Source organism: Rhinolophus sinicus, linkage group LG13 (genome assembly GCF_036562045.2).
Source record: "Rhinolophus sinicus isolate RSC01 linkage group LG13, ASM3656204v1, whole genome shotgun sequence".
Classification (NCBI taxonomy): domain Eukaryota; kingdom Metazoa; phylum Chordata; class Mammalia; order Chiroptera; family Rhinolophidae; genus Rhinolophus; species Rhinolophus sinicus.
In genome coordinates, this window is record NC_133762.1 from 1,637,418 (window position 1) to 1,654,811 (window position 17,394).

The 17,394-nt window shown below is 37.7% G+C and overlaps 1 long non-coding RNA gene and 3 other non-coding genes across 4 annotated transcripts in view; all 4 read right to left on the reverse strand.

Annotated features, from left to right (window-relative positions):
- Nucleotides 1–212: 212 nt before the first annotated feature.
- Nucleotides 213–17,394, reverse strand: part of LOC109459061 (uncharacterized) — a 160,489-nt gene continuing 143,307 nt past the window's right edge. Inside the window, exons 26-30 of the long non-coding RNA XR_012491308.1 lie at nt 11,465–11,508; nt 9,919–9,977; nt 6,574–6,639; nt 5,385–5,420; nt 213–5,299 (exon numbers count right to left, since the gene is read on the reverse strand). This is a non-coding gene — a long non-coding RNA (uncharacterized LOC109459061). The remainder of the gene's footprint in view (nt 5,300–5,384; nt 5,421–6,573; nt 6,640–9,918; nt 9,978–11,464; nt 11,509–17,394) is intronic.
- On the reverse strand, nt 814–880 carry LOC141568394 (small nucleolar RNA SNORD109A). Its single transcript, XR_012491537.1, has one exon. It is a non-coding gene; the product is annotated as a small nucleolar RNA SNORD109A (small nucleolar RNA).
- On the reverse strand, nt 5,886–5,952 carry LOC141568391 (small nucleolar RNA SNORD109A). Its single transcript, XR_012491535.1, has one exon. It is a non-coding gene; the product is annotated as a small nucleolar RNA SNORD109A (small nucleolar RNA).
- Nucleotides 11,737–11,813, reverse strand: LOC141568347 (small nucleolar RNA SNORD115). Its single transcript, XR_012491497.1, has one exon. It is a non-coding gene; the product is annotated as a small nucleolar RNA SNORD115 (small nucleolar RNA).

Consider the following 17,394-nt stretch of genomic DNA (forward strand, 5'->3'; position numbering starts at 1 on the left):
CAGTTTTAGAAATGTCCCATACATTTTGATATGCTATGCTTTCATTTATTCCGTTCAAAATACTGTCTAATTTTTGTTTTATATCTTCTTTGACCAACCAATAAGTTACATATGATAACTTCAATTTCCAAAAATTGAACGATTTTCAACAGATATTTCTTTTATTGATTTTTAATTTCATCTCATTGTGGAATTAGATTAACCTGATATATATTAATTTATTTTAAATTTATTGAAACACAATTTATGGCCCTCCCGTCATATGAAGAATTGCAAAGGTCCAGGGATCTGCTTATTTCTATTCTTTGATGTGCTGTTACTATTTATAGCTATGTTATCTGCAAAAAAAAAAACAAAAACAAACAAACAAACAAAAAACTGGCAGAAAGAAAAGTAAATATCAATTGAGAAAATACATAAATAGCAATTATAATGAAACACTGCAATCTGATCCCAATGTAACATCTAAGTGTTCTGTATTTCCTTACAATTTCCCAATATTACTGACACTAATAATCCAGTTTATAGTTATCTGACCACTTTTTAATTTATTTCTGTATGTGTTTCTATATTCAATTTTTCACTCAAATGCTTTTCCGTAGTCAACAACTAATAGTTCAAAATAAATGAAACACCAGACCTCTCTTTCATGTGAAACTCTAAGAGTGAAATCTGCCTAATGAAGCTATGTGTCAGTGCGATTTGTTGAGTGAACAGAACGGTATGTGCGTAGGGCACTGTGAAATAACCGATGAGGTTACCCCATCGAACCAATTTTGAAAGTCTTTTCTTCCTGTAATAGGACATTGAGCTGGACCTCTGACAGATATCTGGAAATAATCTTCCAGAATCCTCAGGAAATTATGCTCGCCTTTGAGCTTGGTGAAGCAGCTCTTGACAAATTAGATTTCTACAACTGGGCTACCTCCCAACGGAGCTGTTGCTTGTATTATGAGGACCGAGCACCTCAGCCTCAGTTTATTGAAGCTGGTGGGAAGGGAACCTCATACTCTCCTGAAGAACCACTTCTCTGTACGGGGGTGGCACAGCTGGGGACATGGCAATGTTGACACACAAAAAATTATGACAGAACAGTTAATGAAGCAGGAATTGATTTTTCAAGATTTGGCACTTAGGTTACTGGAGCAAAACAATCAACACCAAAAAACATCCTGGATAAACCTACTTTCAGCAACTTTTTCTCTTCCCACTATCATAAGCCATGTTTTTCCGCAAGAAAAATAACGCTACTGCCAAGCGCCCTTCAGTAGATCTAACTTTATACTTTTACTCTATCTGCACTTAACCGTTCACTTCTTTCTTTAATTTTCTGTCTCCATTAATATTAAAAGATGTTTAATTTTTCTATTTAGGGACAACCACCCACATTTCTATGTCACAACAAAATTAGCGAAAATTTCTCGATAAAGGAGTCGTATCAATACTTACCTGCCATGTTGTTTTCACTTTTCTCTTCGATCTGCTTAGACCAACCAAGAGCGTCATTAACTTACCTGTCAATCTCTATCCATGATGCCTGTTTTTGTCGTGGTCTCAGTTTGCTTCACATCTTCTTGCCAGTTAGTAAGTAGTGAGTTCACCTCCTACTTCGGCTGGCTGGAGAAAATGCTCTTGGCTTTATCTTCACACAGACAGAATACTTAGAACGTACTGACATAAGGTAGTTGTGAAATATTTTGTGCAAAAAGAATTTAACCTGCTATGTTTACTGGGAATGCTTGATTGGTGGGCTCACTCCAGAGTTGGGTAAGCCTCGTTTGAAATGTAAATCTGAGTCAATGTGACCCAAAGCACAGATAAACACACTGGCAAGCAGTCTTCATGTTTCTTGTGTGAAGTACACACACACGCACGCGCGCACACACACACACACACACACACACAGAGGCCATCAAACGTTTATAGTATAGTTGATGCAAAACAAATGTGTGTATCAGTAGCTATTAATCCTTTCAGTGAGAGAGAACAGTGCTGTGGATATTCCATTCTGTGCACGTCTGTGCGCTAGGCTGAAATGATTGATGTCCTCTGTGAATAATTTACTATTTACTACTTCAACCAAAAATATAAATTTATAGCTTTATATTTATTTTCTTTTTTGTTCACTCTCAAACATGCATTGCCAGCAGTAGGGATAAGTAAATAATAAGGAAAAAAACCCACATGCCAAATATAAATCTGCTCAAATTATATGGACAGAAATACACAAAATACCAGAATCTTAAAAATTCCTACTATGGAAGCTATCCTGATTAATTTTTTCATGTTAACCCTTTTTTTTTTTCAGTGTAACCAATTTTGCCCTCTCATTGTCACCACTGTATTATCAGAATATAAATTATTATAAGTAAAAATTGAAACCTATATGATTTATCTAGACGATGGCTTTTCCAAACATCTGAATGTTAGTATATAAATTTTGTTTTGCAATTGATAATAATAGTATTTCAATGGTTGGAAATGAAAAGTTATCCTGTTCTGGCTGTCAGTGTTAAATGCGACTATGATGTTTGATTTACTGAAAATGTCTGTTTAAAAGAGGACACTCTTGATCTACCCTGAAGACATCAATTATTAGGCTCCAAGTAACACATTATCTATGAGACAATATTCGTAGGAAATACACTAGCTAATATTTGGACGAGTTTGATGGCAGATTTTTTAAACTTTCGATTGAAATACAACATGTGTAGGAAAGTTCATGTACTAAAAATTTACAGCTCAATAAATATTCACCATCCAAACACAGCAACTAATTAACACAGAGATCAAAATACAAACCGTACAAGCATTCCAAAAACCACCCAGATGTCTCCATGCTTCTGTGGCTTCCCATGACTAAAGCATTTCCAGACCACAGATTAGTAAATCTACAACATATGTAGCTCTACCTTCAAAATGGAACTAAGTGGCATGTACAGAACACTGTATCCACAAGACATAAATACACGTTAATGTAATTATAAGTGCAAATGAAATATTTGTTAACTTTGACCATACCCTAGGCCAGTACAGACACAAAACTATTCTAAAGCAATAAAATCAATTCAAGTAGGTTTCCTCATAACAGGGAATTGAGATAGAAATCAGTAATAAAAACCAAGAGAAAAAGCCCACATTGCTTAGAAACTGAGCTATGCCCTTCTAAATAGTCCATAATTGAAAAATAAATCAACGTGGAAGTTAGAAAATGTATTTATATGAGTAATAAAAAAGATGAAAAAATGCCAAACTTGTGCTAATGCAGCTGAAAAGTGCTCACAGGCAAATTTAGAATAAAAATCAATATATTAGAATTGAAAAGGGGCCCAAATCAGTAAATTATACAAGCTAGATAAAGAAAAACAAATCAAACTCAACAAGAGTACAAGGAAAAATTAATGAAGTTAAAAGCAGAAATGAGTAAAATGATGAAGATAAACAAGATCAAATATATGGTGATGGAAGGAGAACTGACTCTGGGTGGTGAACACACAATGGGATTTATAGATGATGTAATACAGAATTGTACACCTGAAACCTATGTAATTTTACTGACTACTGTCACCCCAATAAATTTTAATTAAAAAAAAAGAAATCAGCAAAACGGAAAGCATATACACAACATAAGAAAAACAATAAAAATTAGTAACTTGAAATAATTAACATGACTGAAACCCTCCTAGCAAGATTCATCAAGAATGAGAGATAACACAAAGTACAAGTTGGTAGTTACAAAACAGTCACGGGCATGTAAAGTACAGCATAGGGAATACAGTCAGTAATACAGTAATAACTATGTATAGTGTCAGGTGAGTATTAGACTTATCAGGGGGATCACTACATAAGTTATATAAATGTCCATCCACTATGCTGAAACTAATACAAAATTGAAAATACACCTGAAACTAATATAATATTGAAAGTCAACTGTAATTGCAAACTAAAAATTAAAAAGACATACAAAATAAGAAGAGCATATTACTAACCAACTTACAATAAATTTGATGTTTCAAATAAAGTTTTCATCTGACTAGTAAGTATTCTTGAACAAAAGACGAAGTCATAAAGAGAACAAAATTATGCAATTTCATTTTTATAAACTTAAAAAAATCAGGTAAAAACGAAATGCATTTCAGGAGTAGCATTCGGAAAAAAGAGGCTGGATTTAGCCATACAGGAAGGTTCTAGTATGCTAGTCATATTCTGCTTCTATGTCTGAGCCTTAAACTACTGTAGAGTCATAATATGGCCATTTACTGAACATATATTACTCATCAGTATGCTGTCTTACTCTTTGGATTGACAGAGTAGTCCCGACTCCATGAATCTGTGACTGTCTTAATAGTAACAAATACACAGATTGTGAGAATACACTTTTTAAGTGAAAACATGCCCCGTGGCTCCTGCAACCCATATGTCTGCTCAAAGGTTTATGAATGGTTGAGGCTCTAGAGTTTATTATGATATTTGGCAGAACTAATTTTCTCTTTGATCTATAACTATTTTTTAGCTGTCACTCAATTCTTTAGAATTATTTTTCTATGGTTCTGGAGAATAGAAATAAACAATATGTAATTAATACAAAGATAAGTACAATTTTATAGAATTTGTAACAAAACTCTGACAAGGAAAAAACATGACCTGTCCTTAGGACGTTAACCACTAGGTCCCAGGTAACACAAAATCCTCAGCAAAGCTTGTTTGCCAGGAAACACATGCCATTCTTCTTAGGGATGAACATTTCAAGTTTTAGTATGAAATAATGATGCCATATGTCATATTTCCATATCTCTCCATTTGATACCTCTAACATAATATCCGTTTTTTAGCCCAATACCATATTGCAATTTGAACTATTCTGTGTTTCGAAAGAAATATTGCAACTTTTATCATATAAAAACTTCACGATCTTAGAGAGATCTAACAAAAGTTTACATACAACGTCCCATGTTGTACACACGAGAAACAGCTCATCCGTGCCAACCTTCAAAAGTTCTAGGAGAAAAGGGAATGCAATGCCATGCCCTCACAACGACCTCATGAGTCTCTATTCTGACATCCCAGTCATTAAACAGATGAGAAAATCTCGTAATATTTTGGCACATTTGGTTATCACTACAATAATTTTTAAACCAATAGGAGATAGCCAAAAATTCTCTCAATTTCTACATTTTTCCACCAAAGCAAAAAAGAGCTAAAATGAAAGAAGAAATGAAAGGATTCAATGATGTGGGTCACCTTGACGAGGGTCTCGAGAAAGAAAAAGGCAATCATGAAAATATTTCCAAGTAAGTTTCTAAAGAGATGAACACAGAGACCTCAGGACCTGTCACGGAGCACATGACATACAAATTTCCAAGAATCTTGGTATAGCTACTCACCCTATTCTCTGAAGTTAAAGACAAGATTCCAGCCCTCTGTCTCAGCAAAGCATGACAAAGAAGAAAGAAAAGACAGTCTTAGAAAAAGACAGTCTTAGAAAATCTTCGGTAGTAAAAATAAACGCGCTAGAATCGACTCCATTGTAACATGTAGCACAGACACGCCATGTTCCTTCTTTCAGCCCAACACTAATGAGACTTTCCAGACACATCACAGTTGCTGGAACCCTTCCCAACTTAATTTTTTGCTTCCTCATTCATTATTCCAGAACATTCCCATGCACAACTATCTAGCTACCAGCCTCTGTTCAAAGTGGCAAAATGAAGCCAGCCTTGGGTCACCAGCATACCCAAAGTTGCACACGGCCTCAGAGACAGGGCACCAATGCCTCGCTCAACAGAAAGCCAAGGCCTGGTCACAGCAGGATGGGGTGGTCACTGAGGGTCACTCCATAGAGCCGGGCTCTGGGAGCCTTATTTGTCCTGCTGGGCTACTCATCTGGACCTCAGATTGACATCTGGAATGAGTCCCTCAGCGTCCTCAGACAATTGTGCTCATCATTGATCCAGACGGGCGCCCGCCCGACAAATAAGCCACAGCCACAGCCAGGCCTACTATGTGCACGCTTGTCTCCTGCACTGCGAATAAAGGACAGTCCATGTGCGGTGGCCACTGTATTTAGTACCTGAATAACGGAACTCATATAGCATTAAAAGGTGACCTTGGATTGTTCTATCAAAATAAGATAAAATTAACTGGGAAAATAAAGAAACCCTTTAATTAACGGAAATTTTAAAGAGTAAATTAGATAGCAAAATAAAATGTAGTATGTGTACAGTGCAAATACAAGCAGAAGCATCTGAATGATCCAGATAATGATAAAAAATCAATATTTTGCACATTTGGATTTCACTACCAAATACTTTTAATCCAATACAAAATAGTGAAAAAAGAAAATATGAGAATGACTCCCAAAATTATTCGGGTTACTAAAAAAAAGAGATTTTAAAAAGGGAAGAAATAATATTGAGGATTCCTTGAACCACACAGGGACACTCACAAAGAAAAATATCTATCATCAAAATATTTTTCCGTGAGCCTCTGAGAAAATGAACTCACAGACTTCGAAGTCCGTACACCACTCGTCATAAGACACAAAAATCCAAAAGCACCAGGTTAGCTGCTTACCTTTCTTCCCTGAAAGCAACTTGTCCACTTGAAGGAACAGGTCAGGTACTCGTTTCAGCTTTTGACCTGCAGCAAAGCATCACAAAGAAAACAGACCAGGTCAAAAAATGCACTCAATTAATAAATAATAAAGCATAGCATCGGTTCCATTTTAATTCATCACAGAGGCATCCCTTGCCACAAACGTCACAGCTGCTTGATCCGTTGTCACCTTTGTCATATTCACTTGTCTGCTCTCTGAAGTCTTTACTTTGCAAATAGCCAAGAATCCTCTCTACTGGGCTATGCAAATAAATGACACAACAGTTGGTTTCTTGAATGGAAGAGCCCAAAGTTGCATGCTACTCAATAAAGACGATGAAAATACACTGGAATGTGAAAAGTACCCTGTAATGTAAAAAGTGTAAGGCTATTGTGAGATTTTTTTTTTGAAGAGGTCACCAGTGGATCCAGTTCTGAAAGTGTTTTTCTTACTGAAAGACCACTCAGCTGGACCTTAGTAATCGCAGACACTTACCCTTGATTCAAACAGGGAACTACGAGGCAATAAACAGGCCTCACACGGCACTGGGGGGTTCTAACATTTACCACCTGCATTCAGCTTACAGTGGGAAACAGGGCTGCTGGCCATCTTTCTTGACTTTAGTAAGTCTGGTTATAATGGCAACTCCAGAAGCCTCCAGAACCTTGCCTGTCTGGAGTGGTACCTGAGGGTGTACTGCTGTGGGGTAGTTCTCAATGCTGATACATTTACTTCACATGATAGAAACGGGAGTTAACTGTGAACCTGGGTTACATCTGGCAACCGTATACAATGTGACACTGCTTTCATCTGATGGGCCAGGGGACATGTATGTTCATAACTAAATTGTTGGATCATGACCACACACCACTTTCTATTTTATATGACTAAGGGCAACTTTATTTCAACACATAACACTATTTTGTGAATTCTTGCCTTCATTAACCTGCAAACACTCCCAAATACCTGGATTTTTTATGAAACCTGTTCCTCATTACTATCGTACAAACTACATTTCTTTGCAGAAGGCTTGTAAAATATCCTAAGCAAAAGAACGCTTTTGTCATTTTTCCTATCTGGCTGACTTCCCAAAATCTGAGTTCTGTTTAATGCACTATTATTTGCAAGAGCAACAATTGTAACAGCAAACTAATTGAAAATAAGAAATCGATATAATGAATGTATCTAATTAATACATGTAACATATTAACTACATCCATCAAACGAGCAAAAAATCAACAATTATTATTGGTTAAAGGCTCAAAATACATTAGGAAAGTTATTAAATTTCAAATAAAAATTTCTCAAGATATGTGAAAGTCAAGATGATACTTATATAAATGTAACACACACACACAGAGGAACATAGATGTACTTATAAGGATAGGTAGACGGTGTAACAGAAAAGCTACTCTTCAGGTCCAGGTCAACTTAACTGACGCTGAAATTTGAATAATAATTCTTTTGCATTAGTCACCAGATACTGTCTGAAAACAAAACAAAACAAAACAGAACAAAAGCACAATGCAAATGTGTCCACTCTTGTTCTACTCAAAATGTGAAATGTACAAATAAATAAATAAATAAATACGACAAGATGAACCAAGAAAATGCAACCCATAATCCTTAAAAGTGGCAGGCATCTGACCAATATTGTAGGAGTAAGAAAGTGTTTAAATCTATTCTAAAGAACGCATAGGAAGCATGCATTAATCGATGTAGATTTCATTAAAAAAATGGAATTATAAAAGTGAACCACATGGAAATTCTAGAAATTAAAAATACAGTATTTTTAATCAAAAGGCATTAGATGGAGCCAAATGACAGAGCCAAAGGTCCCTAGCTCATGTCCCCCCAGATGTGCGGCAGCTCTTTGTGGATAAAGGCCCCTTCGGGGGCTCTTGGATCCCCACGGAGCAGTGCAGGGCAGAGGAACGCAGCCTGAAAGCGGGCACACGCCCGAGAATCGTCTTGAACCCACCCCTGGCTGCAGACAGAGCAGTCCCGCGCCCCAGGGACTCCACTCCAGCCCTGCCTGGCTATGGTCCTGCAACCAGCCCTATTCACCAAGGGAGCCTGGAAGGGCTCTGCTCACTGGTGCCCTGTGCCTGCCTTCCTCAGGCCTGCCCGGGGGTGCCGAAGCAACCATGGTCTGGGGCCACTCCTGCCCACTCAGGGACATGCAGGAAACACACACATCTGTGCCCCTGGGAACACCCCACTGACCGTAGTACCCACTGTGCACCCGAGAAAGCCCTGAGAGCTGATGCAGGTCTGCTGTGCTGGGCTCAGAGTCCCGCCACTGCCCTGCCTACCCGGGAGCCCTGGCACGCTTCTCAGTGCCCCTGGCAGCAGGCCCACTCACTTCCATCCTGACTATGGACCCGGAAGCGGCCTTAGACTCAGTTCTAGCCCACTTTGCAATGCTCCGGGGCAGTCCTGACCACACAGAGAATCTGCAGGAAACACGCCCCCCAAACCCCTGTAGCTGACCCACCATCTACAGACTTCACTGTGGATAAAGCAACAGCCCCAGGACTTGACTCCAGCCCTGCCTGACTGTGGTCCCACAGGCAGTGCCATGTACCTGGTGGTCCAGCAGGAATCCCGCCTGCCTACACCCTTGGTAACGGGCCTGCCCACCACAGACCCAACTGCACACACTGCAGCTGCCACGTGACCCAGCTGCAGCCCTGCTTCACTGTAATCCCAGCGGCAGCTCCCTGTCTGGGGACCTGGCAGGAGAGTCTCCACCTGCAGAAACTAGTCTGTAAAGAACTGGAGGAGGTGTTTTCCTTCAAATGCACAGACATCAGTGCCAGGCTGCAGAGATCACAACAAACCAAACAATCCACAAAAACGACCAGAGGAAACTATTTAATAAAGCTCCAATAACCAAGCCCACAGGAATGCAACTCATAAATTGCCTGAGAAGAAATCAAAAATCTTCGTTTTAAAGTATCTCAGTATAAGACAGTAAAGATAGACTATTCAATGAAATCTTGAAAATAATACATAAAACGAATGAGAAGCTCAATAAAGAGAAATCATAAAAAATAAACAAATTCTGCAATTGAGAATATTATGAATGAATTAAATAAAGCAACAGGGAGCCTCAACAACAGACTTTACCAAATAGAAATCAGACTCAGTGAACTGAAAGACTAATTTGAAATTATCCACTCTGAGAATAAAGTAGAATAAAAAAATGAAAGAAAAAAGTCTATGGAATTTATAGGACACTGTTTTTAGATGATTGGGGGGGCTATAAAAACAATACCATAAGTTGGTTGGCTGTTAAATAGCAGACATTAATATCTCACAGTTCAGGATGCTAGAAATTCCAGGATCGATAGCACCAGGAGATGGGACGCCTGTGTTTCTATGGCAAAAGAAAAACACATGGAAGAAGAGAGGTTATCAAACTGTTACTGACTTGAAATACTGTTATAACGTGAGTAGTTATATATAAGTCTGACAAAGCAAAACTGATAGTAGCTACACGAACGTTAATGAAAATAAATCTATGCATAACATTAAAGAAAGTAATCAAATGACAAAGAAAGAGAGCAAGAGAAGGAATAGGGAAGAAAGGAACAAAACAGTCAGAAAATAATTTAAAATTAGAAATAACTACATACTTAAAAATAATCAATTTAGATGTAAATGACATAGTTTCCCTAATCAAAAAACACAGGGTACATAAAAAAAATTTAAATAACAAACACCCATCTATATGCTACACACAAATGACTAATTTCAGACACAAACACACAGAGATAAAACTAAAGGAAAGGAACTTATTGTATAACATAGAAATTAAAATAAGACAGGGATAACATTACGAGTATATAAAATATTTTTTAAAACAGTCTGTAATGGGAGACAAAAAGGACATTTTTATGAAACGAGGCTTATTCTAAATATGAAGATAATATTATAAAACCGGCAACAATACAGCACCTGAAATCAAAAGCAAATGGTAACAAATGGGAGAACTACAAATTGATAAACATTAGTTGACGTTACACTTCAAGATGAGCCCAAACTCAGCTACCACTTTCAGTTCACAGTTCCTTCTGGTGTCCTACTGACATCCCCCAAAACAAATGCAAGTATTTCCTCACCAACATATTCAATCGGAACCCTTATTTCCTGAAAAGGGGTATCAGGGTTATGGGAAAACAACGGTTTCCAATGTTCTCAACCTATTTCCTACTCTCATTTTCTCAAAAGTGGATTTCAGTCCTGAATGTGCCACAGTTCAAGGTTCCCGAACAAGATAGGAAACACTTGGCAAGGCCCCCATGTAGCCTGATTTTGGGCCAGCAAAACAGATCAAAGTACAAACAAAAATTATAGGCATTTCTTACAACCCATGTCCTGCCGATATTCATTCTGACTCCCTGTTATATTCTACAAGGTGAAATTCAGTTCTGACAACACTCAATCGTCTTTGACAACTATTGCCAAAGCAATGGAAAACGGGTGAACTTCCCATGCAGGCTGCCGAGGGATGCATTCTGTGTACAGAAATTAATCGAAATACACTTACTGAACACAACATTTATCACTCATGTACGATACAAGTTTCATAGATGCCCCCTCTGCACAGTCTGACATGAACATTGGTCAAGGACCCAGGGAACGATACTTCCCTTAATAATTGTCCTCATTAATTACTTGGGCAAATGAGAGATTGGGAGTCGTATGGATCCGGTCTACGAAGTTGGATACTCATGAAAAGCTACCCCATATCGACTCTTCAATTTACAAACAGGTCCAAAATGCATTATTGCCTGAAAGCAAGCCTGCCTCATGGACTCATGTTTCCTTTGCCTCTCTCTAAGATAGAAGACTTCTACTCACCTCAATCGTCAAGGTAACGGTGAAACACCAGCCAGGTCTTCTCCCTGAAAGACACAATGAGTAGCTAAAGCTGGGGCCTCTCACGGGCCTTCTATGAGGTACCGGAGGTACCACAAAAGCACTGTCAACGGCGTTCGGTGTCCACAAAGATGTGAGTCCCATAGGAGACATGGGATTGTCTCACCAAATCAGGGGCTTCAACGACCCAATCCCATGGCTCTAATGGAGAAGAAGCCTCCACATCATGGTGCCGCACTCCTATAACCTCCAGCAGGTCTCAGATAACCCTATATTGAATGATTTTTAGATCATCTCTCTTCAAGACAATATGAGTTCTCATCAGCGACCCAACAAAGGCAAATCCCAGAAACGGAAGGAATTGAGCATTCACATGCTTACAGGGGACGGTGACGACAAGGGGGACATGCAGGGGAGCTGGAGATTCTGTATGTCTCTTAATCTGGAAGAACTCGAGCATGGACATCCCGGAACAGCTTGGAAAAAAAAGATAAGCTTTATATGCACCTGACCTGCATCTTAAAGAAATGAAAACAAAAGAAAAGAAAAAAAGAAAAGAGAAAAGGCAGCTCTCGTAATCATATCTTTCATTGTTCCTGGGACTGCACCAAAGGCCTGCTGCTGCCTCATGCAAATGATACACGATCAATCACTCACTCAATCTATATATGGATCAAGGAAACGCTGACCATCATCGACCCATGAACAGAAGGACAAGACCTCCACCCCAGGCTTTTCCAGGCTACGACACGTGCTACCTGTCCCAACCAGTCAAGAGAATCCTTGAGGCTCAGCTCTGCCTTTTAAAGCAATCAGATCTACAGGGAACCAAGGGCTACATCTATTGCTCACAGGAAACCAGGGAGTGACACCATGATATTACGGGCGATTTTCCCCTAGATATCTGCATACCCTGTTTTACTCATTTTTTATGTTCCCTGCAAACCTTACCATTGAAATGTTCAAGCTGGTTCCCAAAACCCAGCTGTCTACTTCAGGTCACAGTTCCCTCTAGTATCCTACTGATATACCCTAAAGGAAATGTACATATGTCCTCACCAACATATTCAAGAAGAATCCCCATTTCGTGAAAATGGATGTCAGGTTATGGAAAAAAAACGGTTTTGAATATTCTCAACCTCTTTACTAATTTTGTTTTCTAAAAAGTGGATTTCAAGCCTCAATGTGGTGTAGTTGAAGGTGGCTGAACCTGGATAGGAAACACTTTCCAAGAGACCCAGGTTTCCTGATTTGGCGCCAGCAAATCACACGAAAGTACGAATAAAAATTATTGGCTAATGCAATAATGCACTGTTCTGTGAAATTTCATTCTGACTCTATCTAGTATGTTACCCTCCATTATTAAAATGCTCAACTGTGTTTAACATCTAATGCCGAAGGTCAGGGACAATGGCTGCATTTCAAACTCTGGATGCCAAGGGCAATGTCTCTTCTAATAGAATGATCTTTCACGGTTTAATGACTTTCCACAACATTTGTCACTCATTACCTTTGGGAGTGTTTTTGCCCTCAATCCCTGGTATAGATTTCCATGGCAGTTGTTCATGTTACATTGGAAAAATTATCTACCTTCATAGTCTAATTAATTTTATGTAAGGAAGGGCCTTGCAATTATACAAATCCTGTTCCAAAATGTGACATTTATGAAGAGTTTACCCTGTGTCCATATTTAGTTTTAAGTAACATATTTAAACATATTTATTGCTGAACAAGTCTCCTGTGTTGTTTCCTGTGTCTGTGGTTTCTAATGTAATAGATATCCCCTCACCTTAAATTTAAAGGCAATCGCTACCCTCTTACCAGTTTGTTTCACTGAAATTCAGAATTAGTGGTAACATTCGTTATGAATGACGTAATTGTGGCCTCTCTGGATAAATATGGAGTTTGAAAATAAAAAGGGAGTTTATCACAAGAGCACGCTATGTTCACTTGGAATCTTATCTGGTAAAGCGACATGTGATTTTTCTCCTGAAAGGTTTTCTGAAGGACCCAATCCCATTGTCCTTGAGAAGAATAAAAGTCCTCAATTTGATGCCATAAAACTGCCGCCTACAGTGCGCCTCAGTGTAACCCATCATTCACTTTAGGTCATATCTCTCTTTGAAACAATGTATGCTCTCCTTGGCCCAACTGCGAATGCCTCCAGCCATGTGAGCATGAGCACCTGACTATGCAAACTAAGGACTGTGCCTGAAAATAGGGCTAAGACTCAGGTGTGGGTTTTGCATGTTGTGTCCTGGAGCACTGCCGGAATTGATTTCTGGTGGGGCAGCAGTGCAAATGCAGATGTTAGACTGAGGACAGTGTCTTGTGGAGATGACTAGCATAGCTGTCAAACAACCTAATCCATCACTCATGGGATTGTGGCTCATACAAGCTACTCTTTTATGTATCACAAAATTATTTAACCAGTGAATGAATAGATAAACCCATAAAGGAGACTAAGCACCATTTATTCCCCGCCTACCAGAAGGACTGACAAATAGGTTTCACAATCAGCAAACATTCATGATGTGTTTTGTTGAGTTGAGAGGTTTCTACTGCTCTTTGTTTAGCTTGAGCAGAGGAGGTGATAGATGGAACAATGGGCTTGGCATTCTAATCATGAACACATAAAAATCAGACTTCAAGGTCACATGAAATTCATCTTCTTGAAAACTTCTATTTGGAGATGTAAAAATATACATGCTGCTGGTTCAAGCACACCGCTGTATGTGATCTTTCAACAATGAAATGGAAACCATAAGAAAAATACAAACAGAAATCCTGGAACTCAAGAACAGTGAGTACAGTGAAAATTCCAATAGAGAATTTGAAGAGCACAATCAAAAAGAATTTAGTAAAGGGCCGGCCCGGTGGCTCAGGCGGTTGGAGTTCCATGCTCCTAACTCTGAAGGCTGCCGGTTCGATTCCCACATGGGCCAGTGGGCTCTCAACCACAAGGTTGCCAGTTCAACTCCTCGACTCCCGCAAGGGATGGTGGGCTGTGCCCCCTGCAACTAGCAACGGCAACTGGACCTGGAGCTGAGCTGTGCCCTCCACAACTAAGATTGAAAGGACAACAACTTGACTTAGAAAAAAGGCCTGGAAGTACACACTGTTCCCCAATAAAGTCCTGTTCCCCTTCCCCAATAAAATCTTTAAAAAAAAGAATTAGTAAAGAGAAGTCATGTGAAATTACAGTCAGAGGCACAAAAAGAGGAATTAGAAAGAGTAAGAAAGCCTATCAGAGTATGGAATACTATCAAAAGAAACTATGTGTGCATTATGTGAGCCTCAGAAGGAAAAGAAGAAAAGGGGACAGAAAATCTATTTAAAGAATAATGCTTGAAAAACCTTTCAAATTTGATAAGAAAAAGAAAATTCATGAAGCACAAAGTCACCAAACAGATTGAACCAAAATAAGTCTACACCAATATGTGTTATGATTAAATTGTCAAAGCCAAATACAAAAAGAGGATTTTGAAAGCAGCAAGAAATAAGCCACTCGTCACATACAAGGGAACTCCCATGAGGCTATAAGTGGATTTCTCAGCAGGAATTTTTCAGGTTTTGAGAAAAAGGGATGATATATTTAAAATACTGAAAGAATAAAAAACTTGCCAACCAAGAATATTACATCTGGGAAAACTGTACTTTAAAAATGAAGGAGAAATAAAGACTTTCCCAGATAAACCAAAACTGAGAGAGTGTGTCACCACTAGACCTGTTTACAAGAAGTGCGTAAGGGGGTTCAAGTTGAAATCTACAAACACTAAACAGAAAAATAAAAGCATGTGAAAGTGCAAATCTTACTTGTGAAGGTAAATACAGCTGACCATTGAAAAATACAATTTTTTTAAATCCACAGGTAAGTGGACTTGTGAAGTTCAAACCTGCTGTTTTGTGGTCACATGTACATAGATGAACAGGATAATGTAATACTGTACGCTGCTTATTCTTAAAAGTATTAAGAATAACTATAACCACAAACCCTTTTTAATGGACTCACAATTTAAAAAAAAGACATAAACTCTGACATCAATAATATAATGTGTGGGGAGGGGTAAATAAATGTGTAGAGCTTTTGTATGCAATTAAAAGTACATTGTTATAGGCTTAAATTAGACCATTATAACTATAAGTGGCTCAACACAAGCCTCATGATAACCATAAAGAAAAATCCTATAGTAGATACGTAAAAGCTGAAGAGAAAATAAACACTTTTAACTGTAAGAGAAAATAAACACTACATAACTATTTTTAAAAAGTCATCAAACCACAAGGAAAGACAAGACAGAAATAAGAGAACTACAAATCAGACAGAAACCAATTAACAAAACGTCAGTAGTAAGTCCTTACCTGTAATTACTGAAAGTAATTATTGAAGTAATTACTTCCAATGTAAATGAATTAAACTTCTAAGTTAAAAAGAACAGAGTGACTAAATGGATAAAATAACAAGACCCAGCGCTATGCTATCTACAAGAGACTCATCTTGGATTTAAAGACATACATAGGCTGAAGGTGAAGGAATGAAAAAAGGTATTTCATGCAACTGATAACGAAAGAGAGTAGGAATGCCTATACTTATAGCTGACAAAATAGACTTAAAAAAAACCTATAACAAGAGACAAAAAAGTTATCACATAATAAAAAGGGCTAATTCATCAAGAAAATATAAAAATTATACATACATGTGCACCCAACATCACAGAATCTAGATAAACACAGAAAACATTGACAGAATGGAAGAGTGAAATAGACAATAGTAGTAGCTGACTTTAATAACTCACTTTCAGTAATAGGTAGGTAATCTGAACAGAAAAATCAAGAAGACCAGATGGACTTAAGAAATATATACAGGACATTCTATCCAACAGCTTCAGAATACACATTCTTCTCAAATACACATGGAATATTCTCCTGGAAAGATCATATGTTAGACCACAAAGCATATTTTAACAAATTCCAGATTACTGAGATATCATATGTCTTTTCCAATCATAATGGTATGAAACTAGAAATCAGTAACAGGGGACATGTTGAAAAATCACAGATCTCTGGGAATTATAAACACTTCTGAACCACTGATGAATCAATAAAGAAATAAAAAGAGAAATAAAAAATATCTTTAGACAAATCGAAGTGGAAAAACACATACCAAAATTTATGAAATGCAGAAAAAACAGTTCTAAGAGGCAAGTTTACAGCAATAAATATCTACATTAAGAAAAAAGATCTCAAATAACCTTGCTTTATACCTCAAGGAACTAGAAAAAGAATAAACTCCAAGGTAGCTGGGGGTGGTGGTGGTAATAAAGATCAGAGCAGAAATAAATGAAATAGAGACTAGAGAGAAACAATAGAAAATGTAAAACATAGGAGTTGACTTTTGGAAAAAAATAAACATGATTCACAAACCCTTAGCTAGACTAAGAAAAAAGAAGACTTAAACAAAATGAAAGAAACTTAAATGAAACTTAAATGAATGAAAGAAACTTAAACAAAACTTAAATGAAAGAGGGAACATTACAACTGACACCAAAGAAATATAAAGGATCATAGGAGATTGCTATGAAACATTGTATGACAACAAATTGCATAACCTAGAAGAAATGGATAAATTCATAGAAATATACAACCTACCGAGATATACTAAACACTAAAAAAAATCTGAACAGGCCAATAACAAATAAGAAGATTGAATCAGTAATCAGAAACTTCCCCCAAAAGAATACCCCAACACAAAATGACATTACTGGTGAATTCTACCAAACATTTAATAAATAAGCCATTCTTCTCAAGCTCCCCTAAAAATCTGAAGAATACTTCCAAACTTATTTTATGAGATCAAAATCACCCTGATACCAAAGCAAGACAAAGACATTATAAGAAATGACAATTACAGG